The sequence below is a fragment of the Lissotriton vulgaris genome, unplaced genomic scaffold, assembly GCF_964263255.1.
Source record: "Lissotriton vulgaris unplaced genomic scaffold, aLisVul1.2 SCAFFOLD_1065, whole genome shotgun sequence".
In the NCBI taxonomy this organism is placed as follows: domain Eukaryota; kingdom Metazoa; phylum Chordata; class Amphibia; order Caudata; family Salamandridae; genus Lissotriton; species Lissotriton vulgaris.
This window is the reverse complement of record NW_028253252.1, coordinates 712,301-736,542: the sequence shown is the minus strand read 5'-3', so window position 1 is coordinate 736,542 and position 24,242 is coordinate 712,301.

The following is a 24,242-nucleotide window of genomic DNA, read 5'->3' as shown; positions in this document are numbered from 1 at the left end:
TGGTTTTGGATTTGGAATTACCTCCAATGATGGCTTTAGTGCATCTGCCATGCACTATCGTTTTTATTTGTTAATGGTTAAAAATACTTAACCGCAGCAGAATACGTACCTGCTTTGTTGCATTTAAATTGGAATAGCTGAATCGCAGATTTAAAAAGCCTTTTAATGCGATCTGCTTGTGTGTACCCTGAATATAAGTGCCCATGCGTGTAATGCCTTTATGTTATTAGATTTTCATTAAACTTTATTAACGTTTATATCACAATTATGAGTTTAAACAAGCACTGGCGTTGCCAATAGGTCTCGCAGTAGGAAAGTTGGAGCTATTGGTTTTGTAAATGACATTTTATATTTATGTTTTGTGATTTACAATGCCAATACTTTTAACTTTAGCATATGTGACACTTTTAGTATTTGTAATGTCACATGTTTTGTATTGCCTTTACTTAGATGTATTGATATTACAATTAACATTGGCTTTTAATTTTTTTAAATAATACTTAAATAAAAGTGATTGTAATTTTTAATGGCAATAGCTTAAACTTTTGTAAATAACTGTTGTGAAGATTATGTTCAGTGAGTAAAATCCAAGAACAGAAGTGAAATATTACCTTTTTTTTGTGACATTTGCAATAAATCTTCAAACATTGAGAGAACATATTTGAACCAGTGATGCTGTGGTAGTGCTGAGTGATGCTGTGGTGGTGCTGAGTGATGCTGTGGTGCCCCTGAGTGATGCTGTGGTGGAGCGATAGATAGACAGAGTGAGGGCGATAGATAGATAGACAGTGTGAGGGCGATAGATAGAGTGAGGGCGATAGATAGATAGATAGAATGATAGAGAGTGAGGGTGATAGAGAGGTAGAGTGAGGGCAATAGATAGAGTGAGGGCGACAGATGTGTGTGTTTGTGTGTTTGCTGTTGTGTGTGTAGTTGTTTGAGTGGTTGTATGTGTGGGTGGTTGTATGTGTGAGTGGTTGTATGTGTGAGTGGTTGTATGTGTGAGTGGTTGTATGCGTGTATGGTTGTATGTGTGAGTGGTTGTATGTGTGAGTGGTTGTATGCGTGTATGGTCATGGGGTTGTGTGTGGGTGTTTGGGGTTGTGTGTGTAGTTGTGTGTGTGGTTGTGTGTGTGGTTCTTAGAGGTGAACTAAAGAGGCTGCGACAGAAGCAAGTGTGAGCCCTGACTTTCCACTTAGGTTACAGCCACGCAAAGGCACGGGCGCATTTCTGTATGAAAAAGGAGAGGGAGATGTGGTCTGAAAAACTAAGAGGAGGTGTGTAGCCTTGGATCGCGTGTAGGATTCAGATTCTCAAAAATACGTTAACACAGTGAAACCTCGAGCGAGGTGTGGTAAATCTGTAGTGGCGTTGCAACGTTGTGGAAAGGGAACAAAACTTCAAATGAGTGGCCAGTTATGTGGCCCGCTCTACAAGCCCCAGGTGCGTGCTCCCGGAGGAAGGCCTGCCCTGCCTGAGCCTGGAATGCAGCGCCGTTGTTACATCCCAGAGACCCAGCTGGCGCCCTCCCCAAGGCTCTGCTTATGTTCAGCAGCGGTGGCGGCGGTGGGGGATGGGGCAAAATGTCCCAGCCTGCTCAGCTGTCACTCAAAGGCATCTCCCACCCTGGCTGACACCTCCCACCCGGCCGCCTCCACGTGGATCACAAACAGCACAGCAACAGTGGAGGCCGCCGGACAGACAGGAACAAAAGGAAATACCACTACAAAACCGAGTCGGATTCCGGTTCAAGGGTTCAGTAATCATGAACAGCCCCGCGTTCCATTTCAAGGAGAACATGAGAGGGAGATGTGGTCTGAAAAACTAAGAGGAGGTGTGTAGCCGTGGATCGCGTGTAGGATTCAGATTCTCAAAAATACATTAACACAGTGAAACCTCGAGCGAGGTGTGGTAAATCTGTAGTGGCGTTGCAACGCTGTGGAAAGGGAACAAAACTTCAAATGAGTGGCCAGTTTGGTGGCCCGCTCTACAAGCCCCGGGTGCGTGCTCCCGGAGGAAGGCCTGCCCTGCATGAGCCTGGAATGCAGCGCCGTTGTTACATCCCAGAGACCCAGCTGGCGCCCTCCCCAAGGCTCTGCTTATGTTCAGCAGCGGTGGCGGCGGTGGGGGATGGGACAAAATGTCCCAGCCCTGCTCAGCTGTCACTCAAAGGCATCTCCCACCCTGGCTGACACCTCCCACCCGGCCGCCTCCACGTGGATCACAAACAGCACAGCAACAGTGGAGGCCGCCGGACAGACAGGAACAAAAGGAAATACCACTACAAAACCGAGTCGGATTCCGGTTCAAGGGTTCAGTAATCATGAACAGCCCCGCGTTCCATTTCAAGGGAGAACATATGACGGATACCTTAAGTGGACCGCGAGTTTCTTTGAGCTAGAGAAATCAGCCCTCTCTCTTGCGTGAAGTCTAATGGGGGGTACTAGACTCACCCTCCTGAAACTGACTAGAGGCATGCGAGGGTTGAATAAAGACAAGATGAAGTGTATACCTGCCCTTAAACGGGAAGCCAAGATCACATTTGCTAGAGGGGAAGCTGCTCTGGTTCGACTGCCCACTTTTGATGTCGGGTTCTGGTGCCTAGGGCTGAATATTTTGAAAACATAAGTAAGAAATAATAAACTCGCAAAACAAGCACTCATTAAATATGTCTTAAGGCTTACTGAGATTTAATGCCTAGAATATTCAATAAAGTAAAGATGAATGGACAAACTCTTGGTGAAGAGAAGCAAACTGAAAGTACGGCCGGCCTGCGGCCGGCCATGAATAATTAGGGTAGGAGAAGCCTTTGGGAAACTGAAAGTACGGCCGGCCTGCGGCCGGCCACGAATAATTAGGGGAGGAGAAGCCCTTTGATGTGCTGGGCTGGCCGTGAATGCGCGTGCTTGTTTGCTCACGTGATTCACGTGAACTTCAAGAAAACCGCAGGAACGAAGCCCTTGGTTTGACGAGGATTTTCGAGACATGAATTCTCGCTCCGCTCATTGCGCTTGCGCGCATTGATAGGTCGCGAGACCTAAAAAAATAACATAGCTGACAAAACCTTATATTTACCTGGGCAAAAATGCTCTGCATTTACCAGCAGATCCAGATTTTGGGCTGGGTATGTTACTCCTCCAAAACTCGTAATTGGGTGGTATTTGTCGCACCTAATAAATTCAGACTCTGCAGACTCAGATTTTATAACGTGCAATAGTTATCACACCAATTACCAGAACACCCGTAACGAGGGTATTAGTACTTGAATGACGCAGCAATCGTGTAAATGTATGATAAAGACACTTTAAAATGAAAAAAAAAATGTTTTTGTTTTTACACATGCCAGCATTGAGTTTCATTTATTAAAAGTATTAATTTCTAAACATGAATGTAGCATACAAGCAGGCGTGCAACGCCCATAGGGCTAAAAGGACTTTAGCCCCGACCCCTGCTGTGTGTCTCAGAGGCTGCTGCAGTTCGAGCTGCTTGGGATCCGCTGGGCAGTGTCTGGAGTCTTATGTCCTGCACGCCCAAGTTTTTCACCATTTGGATATTTACATACCTTTGTAAACTGGTTATAGAGGCTTCGTTTTTTTCTGGTTCCAGTACCCCCAGATCCCCCACTCTGCCTATTCCTTACATTTGTATTTAACTTTTACTGCCGTAGTGTGAGATTGCATTTCATAACAAGCATTGGCATAGCCAATAGGTCTCGCCGTAGGGAACTTATAAGTGTTTAGCCATGCAACAGTTGATGCTGTTGCACCAAGGATATTGTGTTGGATAACTTAACACTTATAAGGTCCCAAAGGCGAGACCTATTGGCTATGCCAATGCTTGTTTTTAGTAACTTTTTATCCGTTTATACTAGAAAAAATCTTTTTGTTGAATCTGCAGGTTATGTAGCAGATGATGGACTATGTGGCAAATCATTAACTATGCTGAAAACGCTGTTGCCACAGATTTGCATAATTCCAGTGGCCAAGCCTCTATCCAGTGATCCTGGTCCTCTGATCACATACAGAGGATGGGCCAAGGCATACAGGAATGCATCTTCACCTTTATTCTCCAAAAGAAATAATCAGCATCACCAATACACAGTGGTGTAAACAGAGGAAGGGATGCTGGCCGTAGAGCATTTTATGGGTATGGTGCATATACCGACTCACACCATGCTGCATATTGTATTTTGCTTATGTTGTGTAACACATAGCTGCTAAAGCTATTTGGAGGGGTTGAATATGTCTCGGTTTCCAGAATAAATGTAATCACACCAGGCTGGAAGATCATGTACAGTGTAGGAAATACACATTTACTTTCATGTTCCTGGGTGATCACGAGTTCCCTTGGTTGTGTTACAATGGGAGCGGGCGGCGGCGCAGGAGAGATAGGCAATAGGCGTGCTCTTGGAAGTTTAGGCTTTAATGTGGCAAACAATTGGTCCGTACAGCTTTTGCGGGCGGGGTATTTTCTTGGTGACCGGCTTCTGCTCCGGCGTCGGTGTACGGTCTTTTCTTTCGTCCTGGTCCCTTCCGGTCTTCGGACAGGCAGCTCCTCCTCCTCCTCCGAGTCCGTCCCGACTGTTGGAGTGGCTCTCCAGCGATCACCCAGTCCGAGGGAAAGATAGAAAGACAGAAGTGTCAGGTGCTGTACAACTTCGGGCACGGTGCAATTAGGGGGGGGGAAGTGAGGGGACTCCCGGTGCTCAGTTTAGCGCGTGAACGGCAGTGAAGGGTGATTTCCTTATCCCGTTAAACTAAACGTCCCTCGGGGTTGTACCTAAAGTACGCGGCCCTCCTACCCAGCCCCTGAAACGATCACGTACCTGGAGGAGCCACGCACCTCCCCTGGGTGAGTGGCTGGGCGGCTCGTGGAAACGGTGGCCTCCTGGCTTTCCTCCGTCCTGGGCAGGCGCCGACTCTGCTCGCTTTTCGTCTCCTGACGTCCGACTCTCCACCTCCTCTCCTGCTCCTCGAGGCTCAAGACCTTCCGAGTCGTCTCGCTCTCTCTCTTTCTGCTCCTTGATCTTCCTCCGTTCGAATCCTTCCTCCTTCCGAATCTCCGTCCTCCTTCCTCCTTCGCCTTCCGTCCTCCAGGTGAACAAGCACACCTGAGAGGCTTCTGGTTCTCCTTTTGATGGGCCGGGCGGCCAGGCTGACTCCTCCCACTCTGTATTCTCCTCGCAGTTAAAGGGCCAGTCCATAGTGTCCGACTCGGTCCACGTTGTTGCCGGTTCCTGTGGGTGAGACATAGAGAGGGGAGGGGAGGGGACAAAGGTTAAGTCGGACCTCCCCTGGTTCGTTCCCTCGTTGATGGGTAGTCCCGTACCGATATCCTGATGACCCCGTCGGTACACCCCGTTACACACCTCCCCCCTAGGACGCTCCCGATCGGGGAGCGGATGGCGGGATAGGAAGTCCGCATTAATGTTCTCAGTCCCTTTTCTATGGTGTACTGTAAATGAAAACGGCTGGAGCGCCAGGAACCAGCGCATGACCCTGGCATTGTTGGACTTGTTCCTAGACATCCACAAGAGGGGAGCATGGTCAGTGTACAGGTGGAATGGTCTACCCTCGAGGTAGTATGCCAGGTTCTCAATAGCCCAACGCACAGCCAAACACTCCTTTTCTATGGTAGCATATTTCAGTTCTCTGGGGAAGAGTTTCCGGCTGACATAAACTACAGGGTGCTCTAGCCCATCTTTGCCTACCTGTGACAGAACGGCGCCTATGCCGTATTCGGAGGCATCGGTATGGAGGAGAAACGGGACTGAAAAGTCCGGTGAGGCGAGGACAGGGGTCGTGGTAATGATGCGTTTTAGGTGGGAGAAGGCATCTGTCATACTCTCTGTGGGCTTAATGGGAGCGTTGGATTTCCCTGTATGGCGTAGAGCGTCGGTAAGGGGGGCGGCTATGTCTGCAAAGAGGGGGATAAACCTTCTGTAATACCCCACCAAACCTAGGAAGGCCCTCATCTCTTTCCTGGTGGAGGGGAAAGGGGTGTCCGCGATAGCCCTGACTTTCTCAATCTGGGGCTCGATCATGCCATGCCCCAGTACATAACCGAGGTACTTCACCTTCTGGTATGCCAGTCTCGATTTCTTGGAGTTTACCCTTAGCCCTGCCTTCTCTAGTTCCTGAAACACCAGATGGATGTGTATTAGATGTTCCTCCCAGGTCTTGCTGTGGATGACTATATCGTCTAGATAGGCAGATGCCATGGAAGCTACAGGGGCGAGAACGGCGTTCATCAGTCTCTGAAAGGTGGCGGGCGCCCCGTGTAGCCCGAACGGGAGGACTGTAAACTCGTAATGCCCTTCATGGGTGCTAAATGCGGTCTTTTTCTTGTCCTCCTCCCGTAATGGCACCTGCCAATAGCCTTTTGTAAGGTCGAGTGTCGTGATATACCGGGCTTCTCCCAGGCGTTCTATAAGTTCGTCCACTCGTGGAATCGGGTAGGCGTCGAATTCCGAAATTTCATTGAGGGCTCGGAAGTCCATACAAAAACGCCGACTTCCGTCCGGCTTTGGAATCATGACGATCGGACTCGACCATTGGCTGGTGGAAGGTCGTATCACCCCGAGTCCCAACATGTCCTGTACTTCCTTCTTTATGGCTTGTCTTCGGGCTTCAGGAACTCTGTAAGGTTTAATGTTAATGACTTTTCCGGGGGGAGTGTTTATTCTATGTTCGGCCAGGTTGGTCAGTCCGGGCTGGTCTGAGAACAGTCCCTCATGCTGGTGGAGGACGGTTTGCACATCCTTCCTTTGGGCTTGGGTTAACTCATCGTTGATGTTCAGTTGGTCGTGAGTGGAAGGCGACGTGTTACTGCCAGTCAGGACTCGTACGTCGGAGGCGGGTGGAGCTCCCAACCATTTTTTTAAGGAATTGATGTGGTAGGTTTGTGTTTTCCGGGGTCCGAGTTGCAGCTCATAGGTGGTTTTTCCAATGGTACGTACGACTTGAAAAGGTCCTGTCCAACTGGCACGAAACTTTTGAGTGGAGGAGGGCAACAATACGAGAGCCCATTCCCCTATCTTCAACTGTCTCCACTTCTTGCCTTTGTCGTAGCATAGTTTTTGTTTCTGTTGACTGTTTCCCATGTTCGCATAGGCCAGATCTCGGAGTTTCCCTAATTTGGATTTCAGGTTCTGGGCATACTCCAGGGTGGCTGAGGTTTCTTCTGGAACCTCGTTCTCCCACGCTTCCTTTGTCATCTCCATCAGGGAGCGTGGTTGTCGCCCATACAAAAGTTCAAACGATGACACGCCGAGACTGCTTTGGCGTTGCCCTCTTATCACGTATAGGGCCAACGGCAGTATCTGGTCCCATTCACTCCCATTCACTTCCATCATCTTCCTCAATGTAGTCTTCAAGGTGCGATTATAGCGCTCTACGAGGCCATCTGTCTGCGGATGGTAGGCGGAGGTCCTAATTTGGTGTACGTCCAGACACTTGCACACTTCTTTCATCAACCGGGATACAAATGGCGTCCCCTGATCCGTTAACAATTCCTTTGGGAATCCCACACGGCTAAATAGTTCGATCATTCGGTCCGCGACTTGCTTCGTCGTGGTAGCCGTGAGGGGGAAAGCCTCGGGGAACCTCGTGGCGTAATCCACCAGGACTAGTACATACTGGTGTCCCTTTCGGGTTTTGGGTAATGGTCCAATGATGTCCATACCGACTCGTTCAAAAGGTTTCCCTATAATGGGGAGCGGTTGCAGAGGTACTGCCGGTGGTCGTGTCATGTTCATGGTTTGGCATATGGTGCACTCCTGACAATAGCGTAGAGCGTCTTTATAGATACCGGGCCAGTAGAAAAAACGTAAGATCAGCTGCGTGGTTTTTTCGCTCCCGGTGTGTCCCGCCACTAGATGGGTGTGGGCGAAAAAGAGAATTTGCTCCCGGTAAGATACCGGCACCAACAGTTGCTCGGGTTCGTCCTCCTTCGCCTGCCGGTATAGTAGCTCATTGGAGATGAGAAAACGGGGGTATCTGGGATGAGGTTCGTCCATCTCACGGTGGGCCTGCTCCCAGGCATTAAGGAGGGTGGTGTCATTGATTTGTGCAAATTTGAAACTTCGGTCCATTACCCATGGTTCCGGGGTCAGTAGGGCCGTCTTCACTGACTGCATGCGGGGTTCCCCTGTACCCATACTCTGCCTGAACCAGTGAAGAAAACTCGGATTGTCAGTACCAATGATCAAGGGCTCGGGGAGGGTATTGAGTACACCTACTCTCACTCGCTGTTGGGGCCCTCCCTTGGGAACTATGGGAACTAAGGCAAGGGGGTATGTCCTCACATCCCCATGCACACATCTTATAGCCACGCTTTGGTTCTCTAGATATTGAGACTTTAGCACATGTGGGGCTTGAATAACCGACTGCCGGCACCCTGAGTCTAAGAGGGCCTGTACGACCGCTCCATTCACCTGCACACTCACCCTATAAGTGCTCCCCATCTCCGCGGAGTAAAGCACAGTCCGGGGCAGGTATCCCACCTCCATCGGCTCCTCTTGGGTTTTCTTCGTGGGGCAGAATCGAGCGATGTGGCCCCAGTTACCACAGTCAAAGCATTGGGGCCCAGAGCTAGATGGTCCCTCAGGTTTCCAGCTACGGGGCTTTGGAGGGTCGATTGGTCGCTGGACGGGGCGTCTCTCTGGTTTCATGGGCGGCTTTGGGTGACGCTCACTTTCCCACCCTGTGGAGCGGGGTTGGGCTCTGGAAAAGGTAGTGGCCATCTCGACGGCTTCCGCAGTTGTCAGATTGTGGTGTTGGCGAAGCCAGCGCTGCGTTGCATAGGGAAGGGCTTCCAGGAATTGTTCGAGATATATTCGGTCCATAATCTCGGTCTTGGTGCTAGTGTTAGGCGTCAGCCATTTATCGGCGGCCATTTTCAGCCGCACGAATAGGGTTTTAGGGGTCTCACCGGCGGAGCCCCGTTCTTTCCTAAATCTTATTCGGTAGGCCTCGGTGTCCAACCCTAGGTGATCGAGAATTATTTTTTTGATCTCTGTGTATGACGTATCCCCGTTAGGATTGGCAACCTGGTAGGCTGCTTGTGCCTCCCCTGACAGGAGGGGTGCCAAGAAGAAGGGCCATTTGACTATGGGCCAGCCACAGGCCCTGGCGGCCCTTTCAAAGTTTAATAAGAAAGCATCTGGGTCGTCTCCGGTATGATACTTCTGTAGAGCCACTGCAGAAGAGCCATGTGGGATGGTTACTTCACCTCTAGTACTCCCGGTGGCGACGGGATCCACCCAGGGCTGTTGAGACTCCTCTCTGGCGGCTAGGGCTTTCTTTAGGATCTCCCGGTCAGCCTGGGCGGAAGTCAGTTGCTGTTCCGCCACCCAGCCAAGTTTCTCCTGTCCTTTCACTAGCTCCTGAAGAATTGTTTCCATCTCTGTGTCGAGAGTTAGCCTGCCCGCATTCTCCACCACTGTTACAATGGGAGCGGGCGGCGGCGCAGGAGAGATAGGCAATAGGCGTGCTCTTGGAAGTTTAGGCTTTAATGTGGCAAACAATTGGTCCGTACAGCTTTTGCGGGCGGGGTATTTTCTTGGTGACCGGCTTCTGCTCCGGCGTCGGTGTACGGTCTTTTCTTTCGTCCTGGTCCCTTCCGGTCTTCGGACAGGCAGCTCCTCCTCCTCCTCCGAGTCCGTCCCGACTGTTGGAGTGGCTCTCCAGCGATCACCCAGTCCGAGGGAAAGATAGAAAGACAGAAGTGTCAGGTGCTGTACAACTTCGGGCACGGTGCAATTAGGGGGGGGGAAGTGAGGGGACTCCCGGTGCTCAGTTTAGCGCGTGAACGGCAGTGAAGGGTGATTTCCTTATCCCGTTAAACTAAACGTCCCTCGGGGTTGTACCTAAAGTACGCGGCCCTCCTACCCAGCCCCTGAAACGATCACGTACCTGGAGGAGCCACGCACCTCCCCTGGGTGAGTGGCTGGGCGGCTCGTGGAAACGGTGGCCTCCTGGCTTTCCTCCGTCCTGGGCAGGCGCCGACTCTGCTCGCTTTTCGTCTCCTGACGTCCGACTCTCCACCTCCTCTCCTGCTCCTCGAGGCTCAAGACCTTCCGAGTCGTCTCGCTCTCTCTCTTTCTGCTCCTTGATCTTCCTCCGTTCGAATCCTTCCTCCTTCCGAATCTCCGTCCTCCTTCCTCCTTCGCCTTCCGTCCTCCAGGTGAACAAGCACACCTGAGAGGCTTCTGGTTCTCCTTTTGATGGGCCGGGCGGCCAGGCTGACTCCTCCCACTCTGTATTCTCCTCGCAGTTAAAGGGCCAGTCCATAGTGTCCGACTCGGTCCACGTTGTTGCCGGTTCCTGTGGGTGAGACATAGAGAGGGGAGGGGAGGGGACAAAGGTTAAGTCGGACCTCCCCTGGTTCGTTCCCTCGTTGATGGGTAGTCCCGTACCGATATCCTGATGACCCCGTCGGTACACCCCGTTACAGGTTGGTACCACATATTTTCTTACATCAAACTGGGAGATAACATGTCTGTATTTGTAGCACAGGGTCCATACTGGAAGATCATGTATGTCCTGTTGCAATGCACAGATCTCTGCTCGTCATGCTTGAGATCATGTGCTTCTTGTTGTGTAACACAAACATTGGCGCACCATGCAGGAAGAACATGTATGCCCTGTAATTTAGTGCAGCTATCCATGCACCACACTTGGGGATCATGTGTGTTCTATTATGTAACACAGATCTCTGTGACCCACGCTGGGAGATCATGTGTGCCCTGTTACATAGCACGGATTTCCCAGCACCAAGCTGGAAGTTCATGTGTATCCTGTTATATAGCACAGATATCCATGCATCATGCTGGGATATAATGTGCATCTTGTTATGTAGCACAGATCTCCATGCATCATGCTGAGATATAATTTGTGTCCTGTTATGTAGCACACAATGGAAGATCATGTCCATTCTGTGGTGTGGTATAGTTCTTCGCAATTACGATGATGGTATAAAATGGTTAATTAAAGTTTTTTGCCCTTCTTTTATGTATCTGATCCACCTTGTATTCGGTGACAAAACATTCAGATAGCCTCTTAAATATATTAACCACGTACTCTATGCCGTTTTACATATGTAAAGATGGCCGCCATTATAGAGAGCCAATGAGAGGTATCCTGATCTTAACATATAAACAGGAAGTCAAAACACACCACCCATCCACCCGGTTCCAGCGGCGATGGGTAGGTGCTAGACGTGCAGCTCAGTATACTACCAAGTAAGTGACACAAATACGAGAATCCCACCATCATTTGCTAATATTTAGTACACACATGCAGGAATAGGATAGCGCCTTCAACCAGTTTACTTTTAAACCACGGGCGCTCCGGCAATACTGGGCTTATTGGGCCGCGGCTAATACAACCACGCATGTCAAACTACTCCGATATTACGCCTTCTACCAGTTTACTTTTTAATCACGGGCGCTCTAGAGACAATGGGCTTAATTGGCCGCGCACGCATAGCAAACTACTCCGATATCCCGCTCGAATAACGGGCGGTGTACAGACTCGGAACGTAAACGGTTTTGGCTGCTACATGCACGCATGGCTAACTGCTCCGGTATTCCGCTACTGCGCTATACCGATGAGCCCTTGTTAAGCACAGACCAGCGTTAGCCCTACCAATCTAACGGGCACCTAGGAGAGGCATGTCATAGAGGACCTTACAAAGATATACCGAAACAGAAGTGATAAGACTCCCAACTTCCGCTTTACAGACACGCTCTCTGGATACACGGGGAATGCACACCAATACCAATGAATTCCCCCTCACACATTTATCGATGAGATCAACAGAGATATGGACTACACAGCTGATTAGGCCTTCCTCTACATCAAAATACCAGTTATATGTCTCTAACATTATGCCACTTTAAATATTTTTGTGTAACGAATACAGTTAATTAAAATCAAGGACCAATTAAACACAGGAACTTTTTTCCTTTACCAGCAATCCCCGCTACTCATAGTCCTAGTGAAATTCAACTAGAAAACCCTGATATTTAACCTTACCATTTTGTCTGATGAATGTGTGTTTACAAAATTGTGATTCTCACCAATGAATTTGTATAAAAGCAGCAGCCTTTAAGATTTTCCTCCTACATATACAGCCTCATGGTGGAAGATCTCCCTGAAGCTTTACCCGCTGGACACTGTCGTTTGATTGTTTTTAATACTAGGTGAGTTTTGAAGAGTTGTAGGATACCACATCGGTATTCTTTAACCTTTTAATATGGTTTTATTTTCACAAGTCACTCCCACAGAACTACCACTTTTTGAGAGTGCCTGCTACACTTGTGCAATGGTGTTATGACACACACCGACTATCACCAGCATGTAAAATGCACAAGTTTGACAGTCATTGATGTACCTCTCTATCAACAGCTCGTTGTGATATGCTTGTGCCTTTCTCTCAACAGGTATTGACAATCGCAACGCAAGAAGGGTAATATAATAGTGTTATCCTCCCTAAATACATAGATTGTGGTAGCCATAGGAGCATAGTTACACCACACCATATATAAATTAGTGTAGACAGTTTCCCTCACACTTAGATACCTGCTAACATAGTCAAACGTGGTCCTGAAGAATCGCTTGATATTCTCTTTATAGCGTGAAACATGTTGACCTGACTACAACAACCTCTGGATCAGAGTTGGAAACATTATTTTCCATTACTCTCCTCCAGGGTAATCATTTTTACCCAAAGCAGTGGCCCTCTGAATAAAGTACTCTTGGTACCACTAGCTTTATTTTAATCCACAATACCCACGTCTACCACCTGCATCTGGCCCCATACCCACACTTCAATTATACAGCAGTTGGAAAAAGATCTCCGCCAAAGAGCCCCTCTTTGAGGTGTCGCCCGTTGGGTATTGCACCGCGGACCCAACGAGGAGCAAGTCCAAATGATGAAGCATGACACCTGAAAGGGTGTGTGAGGGCATTAAATCCAACAAAATGGATTCCCAGGGTGAACTTCTAACCACCCTCCCATAATCCATTCACATCACTGACTGTACCAATTCGTTCTTTTGTTAGGAACAGCACGACAACTCTTTGCATAGACGTACTTTTAGGGCACGTCGTGACTGGACCTTCTGTTCTCCATAGAATAGTAATTGCCCTCTACTCATTATTTTTGATACCTAATAGTTCTCCGTGCACCATACTGTCCTGTTTTGCAGCACAGATCGTCGTGCAGCACAGTGGAAGATCATGTATGTTCTGTTATTTAGTTCAGATCTCCATGCACCATGCTAGCAGTCCAGATCGTGTGTGTCCTGTTATGTTACATAGATCTCTGTGCACCATTCTGGAAAATCATACATGGCCTGTTATGTAGCACATATCTCCGTGCACTAAACTGGGTGTTCATGTGTGTCCTGTTATAAAGTATCTCCGATCTCCGTCTGCCACACTTGGGAGGTCATGTATATGTATCCTGGTATGCAGCACAGATTCTGGGCACAGTGCTGTGCTGTTTCATTGCACAAGTTTCCATTCACGATTCTGGGAGTCAGCTGTCGGGATCCTCGTCATTGCTGTCCTCTCGGGCAGAAAGGTTGTTGATTGTCACACCAATGGCACTAATCAACAACAAAGTTTGCTATCTCTATTACTCAAAGCAAATGTGCTTTTATTCTGGGAGTGCAAACATATGATGGCCACTGATGCATTCAGAGTCCGGGCAGGGTCATGAACAGGCCTCTGCCTGGCTGTGGGGAAGGGCAGTGCTTACTGCCATTCCAGTCCAATGGTAATACACAAAAATAGCGAAGCTTTTTATGTATGTTTGTACATTATACAGGAATAATGCGGAGTGAGGCGAAATCAGTCATTGAGGCACAAACAGATAAAACGAGGAACCATTGAGTGAGGAAAAATCAGTCAGTAAGACACCAAACAGGTAAAATGAGGAACAATGAGGCACAGTGAGGGATGCTGTTACACAGCTAAGCCCGGGTCCCTGGTCTCTAGGATGTCAGTCTTACAAGGACGATTGTTCCATATGGTAACCTGAGACTGGAATGCAGCCTGCCCTCCATCTGGCAAACTGCTCGCCTAGAAAGATAACAAAGATAATTAAAAACAGATGGCACAGGGCCGCGCTGCTGCTCGCTCCCAAGCACCCTAGGCCAGAGGACAGAGAAGGCGGGACATTCACCCGGCTTGGGCCAATTGCGTGCTGTCTTTCTTAGAAAGACGCATGCAAAGCCCGATAGCAACTGATAAAAAAAAGGAGTTTAAAAGCCCTTACTAAATGCCTCGCAGGGCAGCGCTTGTGCGCAGGCTCAGGCAAGACCTAAAAAGTAATATAAAGTAGGTTTGCAAAAAAAACAAGCATTTGCAATGCAATAGGTCTTGCATGTGATGGAGCAAGGATTCGCAAGTTAAGCGACTTGCTTGTATCATGAACCTCAAATAATGTTAATAAAGTAATCAACATGTTTGTCTTACTAAATTTTGCACATTTTCCATTATACGTGGTGTCCCAGTGACGCTTGCCTATGTGTTTATTAATCCTAATACGCTTGCATTCTAAAAATGGCCGCTGATACGCAGGAATTTAGACTGCACATGCGTCGGTAATACCCATGTGACGTGATGTACTCGCAGTTCTGGTGGGAAAGTGTTTGCTCATGCGCAATACAGCTAACATGGCCGCTCTGTGTTCTCACATGCTTTAAGCTTGCATTGTCGCTTTCGCAAAGATGTTCGTTCTGCTTAAAACTTAATGCTTTAGTTATTATAAAGTAATGGGAATAGTATAGTAGTTCATGGTATACAGTGAAATTATTTTTTTCTATGTTTTAAAATTGTTTCTTTCCAATTTCATGTACACTTCGAAACCTGGCCTGTTGAATTATGCTGTGACCCATTTTTGAACACTACTGCGTCTGCGCGAGATCCGCGAGTCTCCAGAGCAGATGACTTTTGACAAATTGCCAAGGAGCAGATTGACTGCGAAGATGCTCCAGAGAACCTCAACTTACGAACCCAAAGAGAATACAATGTATTTGTAAATAGAACATTTATTGTTATACGAAGTGAAGACACCATGAGAACCCAAATTCAATGGGCGTGAACAAGATGTGAATATTAAGCCCGAAAAAGTCTAAAATTTAGGTGGTGTGATGACTTAACCACCTCTTTTGTCCAATCAAAATTGGGGATCCTTACACTTGCAACATTGGGGTGTGGTACACTGACCCGAAAAACAGTATAACTAGCGTAGGTTTAGCTAGAGAAATTGTCGACTTGTCCGAATAGCTGACCTGTCAATGACCCAACGCACTCTATAAGTGACTGAATTCAGAGAACTGCGAAGCACTCTGTTGGGAGGTTCGAGAAACCCATTCAGGGTTTATGCAGACTTAAAAGTGCTGGCGTAGCACTTTGCTGGGAGGTTTGAGAACCCAATCAGGGTTATTGGCAGATTACTTGCAGAGAGGGAGTAGCGCAGGCGTTGCAACCGAAGTTGCGGGTGTTTATCCTACCCTTTGGTGAGCCCAGTCCTGATCCAAATTCTGGGGTTATCCTGTCCTGACTGTCCATGAGCTGTGTAAAACAACAAGGAGAGTAAGGGATTTTATGTGTGGTGGGAACTCCTGGTCCCCTAAACTAAGGTTCAACAAACAGTGGAGGAGTACCCCCTCTGGGCCAAAAAGGATTAATACTAAGAAGAGATTCCTTCAGTATCAGAAGCTTAAGGCTTTGGTTCTAGCAAAAGATTGCCCCAACCTTTTTATATTGGACAGTCATAGTCCTTATAGAAGACCCCTCACTCACCAACCTAGTTGGTGACATGCTTCATCATCGGGGTCCCACCCCATAGGCCGAGTGCCTACAGGGTGTGCTGCGACACCTGATTACAGTGGAGCGGGTTTTTTTGATTTTTATATGTGCGAATAGTGTTAATAATAAGTGTGTTAAAAAGGGTTCAAGTCTGCTCACACCAAGAATTTATTCTGGAGTGCTTGGACCCTATTAAAAATATTGTTGCACCAGTGCCTATTTAGGAATGGTTAGGTGCTACGAGACGTGTGAAAAAGAATAAATAGCATAGTGTGCTATGTGAGTTTATTTACAAATTAAAATAGGTCTACATGTTTCAACCATTGATCGTATTAGGTGGTTTTCGTCAGGACCGTGATGCTTGGAAGGGGTGGTACACCCACGCTAAGGAGTGTCCAGTCCTCATCCAACTGCAGACCATAAATAGTGGTCTGGTGTTAAAAAAGTGCTTTTTCCTGCACGGGGCATTTTCGAGTGCAGAACCAAGTAGGTTGCAAGGCCTGACGAGCAGAAGCCGCAAGTAACGGATACCTGCAGTCTTGGCCAACTCGATGCCCATGAAGCGCAAATCGCAGCTTCAAGTGTTTTTCTCCTGAATCCAGGAAAAAGCACTTTTTTACCACCAGACCACTATTTATGGTCTGCAGTTGGATGAGGACTGGACACTCCTTAGCGTGGGTGTACCACCCCTTCCAAGCATCACGGTCCTGACGAAAACCACCTAATACGATCAATGGTTGAAACATGTAGACCTATTTTAATTTGTAAATAAACTCACATAGCACACTATGCTATTTATTCTTTTTCACACGTCTCGTAGCACCTAACCCTTCCTAAATAGGCACTGGTGCAACAATATTTTTAATAGGGTCCAAGCACTCCAGAATAAATTCTTGGTGTGAGCAGACTTGAACCCTTTTTAACACACTTATTATTAACACTATTCGCACATATAAAAATCAAAAAAACCCGCTCCACTGTAATCAGGTGTCGCAGCACACCCTGTAGGCACTCGGCCTATGGGGTGGGACCCCGATGATGAAGCATGTCACCAACTAGGTTGGTGAGTGAGGGGTCTTCTATAAGGACTATGACTGTCCATGAGCTGTACCTGCTCGCCTACTGGCACCTAAGTCCTTGAGGGTCCCTTCCCGTCTTTTCCAATCTGACCCGTGGCCAGGGTTGGGCTTCACTCTATCCTAGGTAAATATAAAGTCTGTGTGGGTGATTGCTTATCTATATTTGCATTTCTAATTCTCGAAATTTGCAAAGCATAATTGAATATGTTCCTTTTCTCCCCTGTCCCTTTATAAATGAGATTTTCACGCATTACTTGTCTATTAGCATGTTCCACTTTTGACCTACCTTTAGTTAATGCAAAAGCATTTCTATTTTAGTATATGTTCCTTATCTTACCCTCCCTCTAGGAGATAAGCTGAATTGAATAGTATGTTCCAATCTTACCTACCCTTTATTATTTTGAGCTAAATTAAATCTTGAATTTCAATAACGTTTTCTTTGACTGCTCTAAAGACTTTTTTGAATATAGCAGGTTACCTTTCTTTACCCTCCTTGAATCAGGTTGTGAGAGGTTGTTATCTGAATATAGCATGTTCCTTGTTTTACCTATCCTTCAGTTTAAAGTTCTAAACGCTAAGCATACTCTGTCTTATTCATAGCTATATACTGTTTTTGATGCTAGTTATTGATAGCCTGTGGGGTGTCGGGTGGGTTCTCAAAAAGGTTCACAGACAAAGGTACTCTGGGTAGGGAGGGTTTTATTATTTTGTATAGTCTCCGCTTTTGTACAGGCACTCTGTAATACGGAAGGGGATTGTCTGTGTCTTCCGTCGTGGTTCGTGCGACTCCCAGCCGTCGTTCCCGATGCCTCCTGGGTGTTGTAGGCCGTTCTTCCGCCGTCTCGAGGGCCTCCCGGTACCGATAAGGAAAAGAAACCAAAGTCAGCCTGGTTTGTATCCAGTGTTACGATAGGGGAAGGAGGTGAGGAATTCACACGCGCACACACAATCGTATCCCCGTATCAGTGTCGGTAAATCGTGAGGGGGGAAAGTGCAAAGGGATCCGCGTGATTCCTCAGGGAGGTTTGTTCCACTTACGTCCCGCCCACCCACTGAAGTGTGACTGTACTTGCTCTAGTCACACTTCTCGGGAAGTGTGGCTGGGCGATGCGCTATCCCGTTGGCCTCCTGGCTTGTCGCGGTAGTCGCTGTCTCTGTCTTCTGCCTCCTCCGACCTCGTCTGCTTCTCCCTGGTTGCCTCCGTTCCCCGCTCAGCTTCCCTCGCTTCCTCCGTCCTCCGCTCTTCCCGCTTTAGCTCTTCCGTCCTCCACTCCGCTTCACTCGCCTCCTCCGTCCTCCGATCTTCCTGCTTTAACTCCTTCGTCCACTGCTCAGCTTCCCTCGCCTCCTCCGTCCTCCGATCTTCCTCCGCTCTTGAATAACACTCAGCTCCGTTCTCTCGCCACCAATCTCCTTCTCCTCCTCCGGGTTTCTCGCCTGGTCCGTTGTCGGGCTGGGCTTTACCTGGGTCAGGTGGGCGGGGTCAGGGTCCAGCTCCGCCCAATTAAAGAAACACGGCTCCTTGTCAGCCGTCCAGGGACTGCAAACGGTCTCAGGTGTTTTCCAGGCGTCTGTGTGCTGTTTGAAAAGAGGGGAGATATTAACGGCAGTCCAGGTGGCCCCGCTTCCGGGTCCACCTCGTCACATAGCCTTATCACATTTAATTTCCTACTCATGACATATGATGATGAAGATGAGTAGATAAAGTTTTGAACCTACCCAGAGTCTGTGGTTATTTTCAATATTCAATAAATGTTATTAAATGTTCTTGGATACCTAGCTTAATACTCGACTCCCTGATCCTAGGTGATTAGGTTCCTAGTATCTACATGGCTAGGTTGTAGATATGGGAATCGGAGTAGCATAGAGAATCTCAAGACATACTGATAGTAGAGCGTGAGTTACCCAAGGTAAATATTGACGTATGTGTTTAATGAAATTTATGGGCCCAGGTGAGTATTTAGTAAAATTATCCTAGCCGGGTGACCTGCGCACTCTATCAGTATTCTTTTCTGGTTAGCAGAGGAATGGTTAGGGATCAGTTAACGTTAGGTAGCTAGCTAGTTAGTTAGTAGGTTAAGATTTATATTTCATTGATAGATTAAATGTATTATTATTGAAATGTGTTATTATTGAAATGTTTATTGATGCTGCTATATTGAATGTATTAACAAAACTTGTGCGTACCTGTTATATGTTTTGTCTGGAATTCCCGGAGCAGAATAGCGAGTGGTAGAATAGAAGCCACATCGCAGTGAGGTCACTTACGTCGAGGAAAATTAGTGCATGGTTGGGCAGAACTGGAAGCACTAATTAGTTTTTTCTGTATGAATGATTGAATAAATGATAGCAACGAGTTTGCTAGCAAAACTTCTATTGTGATATAACCTTGTAAGGGTCACACGGAAGGAGTAGCAGGTTCGTCGGAGCTTGATTGATAGCAAAAGGGTTCGCTGGTGAAACTTTAGACTAAGTATATATCCCAAAGTGTATGAGTCAAGGGAGTAGCAGGTTCTCTAATGCTTGAATGAAGATAGGCAGAAGGGATCTATCCGCGGTATATGAAAAGTAGACAGAAGAAGTTTACTTGCAGTAAAACAAATCTTTTCTTTCTAGACACTCGAGTACAGTGGCAAATGTTTTACGTTATAAATTAAATAAAGCACTTGCACTTTAAGAAGAAAATTGAATTTCAGTTACCTTGTGAAGGAGGGAGTCAGTTGCAGGGCTGCGCTGACGTCACTCTGTGCCGCACTGGTATTGGTCGAAACAGCGGGCGTGTAGCTGAGGTAGTATTGTAAAGGGGTGAGTGCAGGAGCGTGAAAACTTGTCTCACTGGAAAAGCCGCACATTCATTGGTGGAACTTATTTTGCAACCCCTGTGTTGATTGGTTGTCGAAAATTAAAAGACACGCTAGCATTGCAAGAATTTAGTAAACAGAAGTACGTATTTTCGCACAATTTAGGTTTTTACGAGGTATATGTGGTATCCAGAAATTATACCTGATCCGAGAAACTTAGGGTTTGCTAAGGAACAAATGTTAAGAGGCAGACCTTACAATATGTATGGAAGCAAAAGAAAAATGACTCTTGTAGACAAAGTCAAGAATTATTTCAAGAAAGTCAAGCCGATTAAGACTAGAGAAGGAGTTATTATTCCACCACCAAACACTCCTGCTTCATTTATGATGTTTGACAGAGGGTATCATGCTTGTGTATGGTTGGAAAATTGGGTGGAATATACCAAAGATAACGGAATTTTAGCATTCCTTCTAAACGGTACCTTCAATGGAAGAATTTCATTCAATTTGAAAAACCGAATGAATGACTTACATCCCAGACCTAGATTAATGCAATATGAGGCTTTAGAAGAATGGGAGATTGAGGCCTTTGAGCGAGACAGACTCAGGATTGACAAAGGAATAAGTAAATGGTATCCGAAATGTTCCATATTATAGGCCTTCCTGTAATGAGGGGACAAGCACTTCAAATCCGACTGCTCCGTTCTTTAATCCACCTTTAGTTCCGCAAGTGATTCACAAGACCTCCCTTGAGAGAGTATTACAAGAAAGATAAAAGGAAGCTTTAAATAAACAGAGAAGCAAATTAATTCAGAAGATATCCCAGTTAAATACAAGTCCTGAATCCTTGACAATTCCAGTGACCATTGGCCCAGTTTTTCCATTGTACGGAGATAAACAGACCAGTCCGAAAGCTCCAGTTATAACGACATCAGTAGTCCAGCCAAGAAAAGAAACCCTGATAGTAGGTGATCAGGCAAGCGAATGCGAATCAGTGATTTCTTTAATGGATTTACCAATTCGAGAGCCTGAAAGCGGTTCCATGAGAAAACCTACACTTGTACCCGCAAGGGAAGTGCAGATAGAGACTTCATCAGGTACAAGAAGTGCCACTGTAGTGACTCCAGAAGAAATAGAGGGATGGACCCGAGAAATAGAAAGACCAAAATTGCAGCCCAAGGCCTTAGACATATTTAAATTAAGAGTTGAAATAGAAGAATTGATGAATGGGAATGTGGGACTGGAAAGATTGAATACCCTCAGTGAAGACGAATTGCAGTTTGTCTGTAAAAGTGTCACTAGAAATACAGAGTGTTTCATGAAAAATGAATGGATATGGCAGCTAGCATGGGAATTGACATTGGCAAATCTAAAGTATTGCAGAAACCCTATTGAGTAGAATTTTCTGACAAAGATTTAGAAAACATGAATGTGTCAGGGAAAAAGGTCCAGATTATAGAGTTGATGAATTTGATGCAAAAATGGGGTGATCTAGAAAAATGGAGAGCCAGGTGGGCAAAGAAAAAGGAAGAGGTGCGGTCAAGACAAATGGCTTCAGAATTTGTCCTAAAAGAAGCAGACAAGGTAGAAAAGTTATGTCCCATGCGAGAAGTACCAGGTGGAGGATATGTACATGTGCCATGGTCCAGACAATACATTGTATCATTTACAAATGACTTCCCAAAATTACGAAAGACACCTGTAGAGTGGTACAGACAGGTTGCGAGATTTGTGAAGGTTTCGAAATGCCTTCTGAAAGATCTAGATGGTTTCTTTGACATTGTAGTTCCTGTGGATCTGTGGACTGAATGTAAAATTGCTGTAGATTGGCCAAATGAGGAATACCCTAGAGACCCAAAGACAGGGGCTCCTTCCGAAGATGTGATGAAGAAGTACAATCAGGTAATGTTGTACCTGAAAGGAAAGGTGCCTGCCTAGATAGATAGAACTACTCAGAATCGAGATGAAACTGTACATTCATATTATGAGCGACTGTTACAAGTGTTCAAAACGTACAGTGGGCTAGACAATATTGAAATGAAGGATATGACCCACTTCATTTATCGATTTGTGTTAGGATTAAGATCTGAAATTTCACAGTGGATCAAAGATAATAAAATCTGTTTGCAAGCTAAGCCCATTGATGAGGTCCTGAAATATGCAAAATATTGTGAAGATGAGCTAGAAAATAAGAAAAAGGAATTGAAAGAAAAAGTCATGTGGGCACAAGTAAAATTAGCAGAGCACCAAGAACAGCAGTTAAGTAAAATGACAAATACTCAGAATCAGAGCCCTGGGTGTGGAGGAAAACCAAGGGTAAAGATGAGTCGAGAAGAGGCCAGAAATAAATTTCCCTGCCACTGGTGCGGAAAGATGGGGCACTGGAGGGACGAGTGTAAGGCTGTCCAGAATGATAATGTACAAATTAATGATTTAAATCCACAGCCGCAGAATGAGGGACCACGGAAGACACAGCAACAGGTAAAACAGAATCAGTTTCCTCGTGCACCTAGGCCAAACTATAGGAGCAAAGCACAACAGGGTGAGGAAGCAGAGGTTTGGGAAGGAAGGGAGGATAGGAATGCAGCAACTTCGCAATTTTTGTTAAATTATACATTCCTCTGTGATGAACCTTACTGACGGTGCCTGAGGGGGGAGGACGAGGAGTGCGTGCTTGGCGCCTCCTTGCCGGTAGACCAGTCAGGACCATACATTGAAGGAAAGGTTGAAGGAAATTATGTTACCTTTTTGTTGGACACTGGTGCTACCCGTTCTACTGTGAGAACAGCAGACGTTCCAAACCTACCCCTCTCGGGAGAAGCGATCCAAGTAGTGGGCGTTTCTAATAAATTAATCAGTACCCCAGTTACAGAACCCATGGAAATTAAAATAGGGAATTTCAAAGAGATGCATAGATTTGTTGTTTGTGATTCAAGTCCTGTGAACCTACTAGGACGAGATTTGCTGTTTAAATGAAGTGTACCATCTTTTGCACACCAAATGGCGTCGAGATTCAGACTCCAGATGAAGACGGAATCTCCAAATTAATGCTAATAAGACCTGACTCAGAAATTAAAAGACTGACAATACAAGACTTACCTGAAGAGCTCCAACAGACAGTGAAACCAGAAGTATGGGATTTTACTGGAAAAGATGTAGGATTAATGGCAAACATTGACCCAATTAAAATTTCCATAAAAGAAGATGCAGTTTACCCGATGTTAGAAGGTGGTTCTGACACTATAGGCCGCCCGGATTTTTCGCTTTTTGAGCACCTAATTGTTGAGCTTTTACTGTGGGGGGAGCCTCATAATCTGGGACTCACCCACAGTGAACTCATAATGAAGCAGGCTGCATGGAGATTTTACTGGTGTCCCCCTGGCTTGACTAGGCCGCTGCGCAGCAGCTGGAGTATGGGGTGTGAGAAGGTGGCCTGATATGCAGTGCTCACTATTCTAGTGAACACTATGTATCAGTCCAGCAACCCTTATTGATGATTGGTTGTAAGTCAACCTTATAGACCAGCTATCCTAGTAGCATGGATACGAGCAGTCTAAGGCTAAAGACTCGAGAGGGCGTGTTAAGCCAGCTGTTTACCACACATATACCCCTTGAACACCAAGTGAAAGGACACCACACAAGTGTTATGAAAATAAACAGTTATTTATTAAAGATCACAACAGCCCTGTACTCTTTATGAGGACAGGGTACTAAGCACAAACCAAAACTCTTACAAAAATACTTAAGTTAGCACAGTATATACAAATGCCCGAGGGGCACGGAAAACCATATACTCTGAAAGTGGAATGTGAAATTCCTAGCAGGTAAGTACAGTACTAATAGCTTTTGGAATCGCTAGGACTTGGCTAGGGAATCGTTAGATTACTTCTAGGAGGCCTAGGGGACTCGGGTGCAGTGTGTGCACTCTCACGCGAGATGCGGACAAAAGTCTATGGTAGCTAGGAAGTGAAAAGTTAGTGTTCTCGGGCGAACCCGACCTGGTAGGGAGAAAACGAAAGTAGATTCTGACCCTTGGATAGTGAGGCTATGCTGGGGCACCGAAATGCCGAAGTTACCTAGCCCAGGGGCTGCAGCTGCATAGGTCTGAAAAGACGTCGGGAATCCTCGTAGACGGATCAGGAGCCGGAAGAAAAGATGCTGGCCGGTGACCAGTGAAGAAAGTTCAGTTGGATCCAAGCCTGGATCTCGAAGATAGATGACACCTGAAAGCAGAGGGGACCAAGTTCGAGACTACTAGCCAGTAGTCAGTGGGCACCAGGAGGGCACCGGATGGTAGCCACCTCGACAAGGTGAGTGGGTGACGCTGGAGCTCGAAGATCTCACGGACCAGGAGGCGTTGTCGGCGACCAGGATGGAGGATCGAGCTGTCCCACGAAGATAGAAGCTGTCGGCGTCGCTGGACCCAGGATTGGGCAACAAAGCCTTGGCAAATTCAAGCCCACGTGGTGGACTCAAAATGGCGTCTGGAGTGGACCAGGAGGGTCCGGGGTGCCTCTCTTCAAGAAGGAAGCAAGGG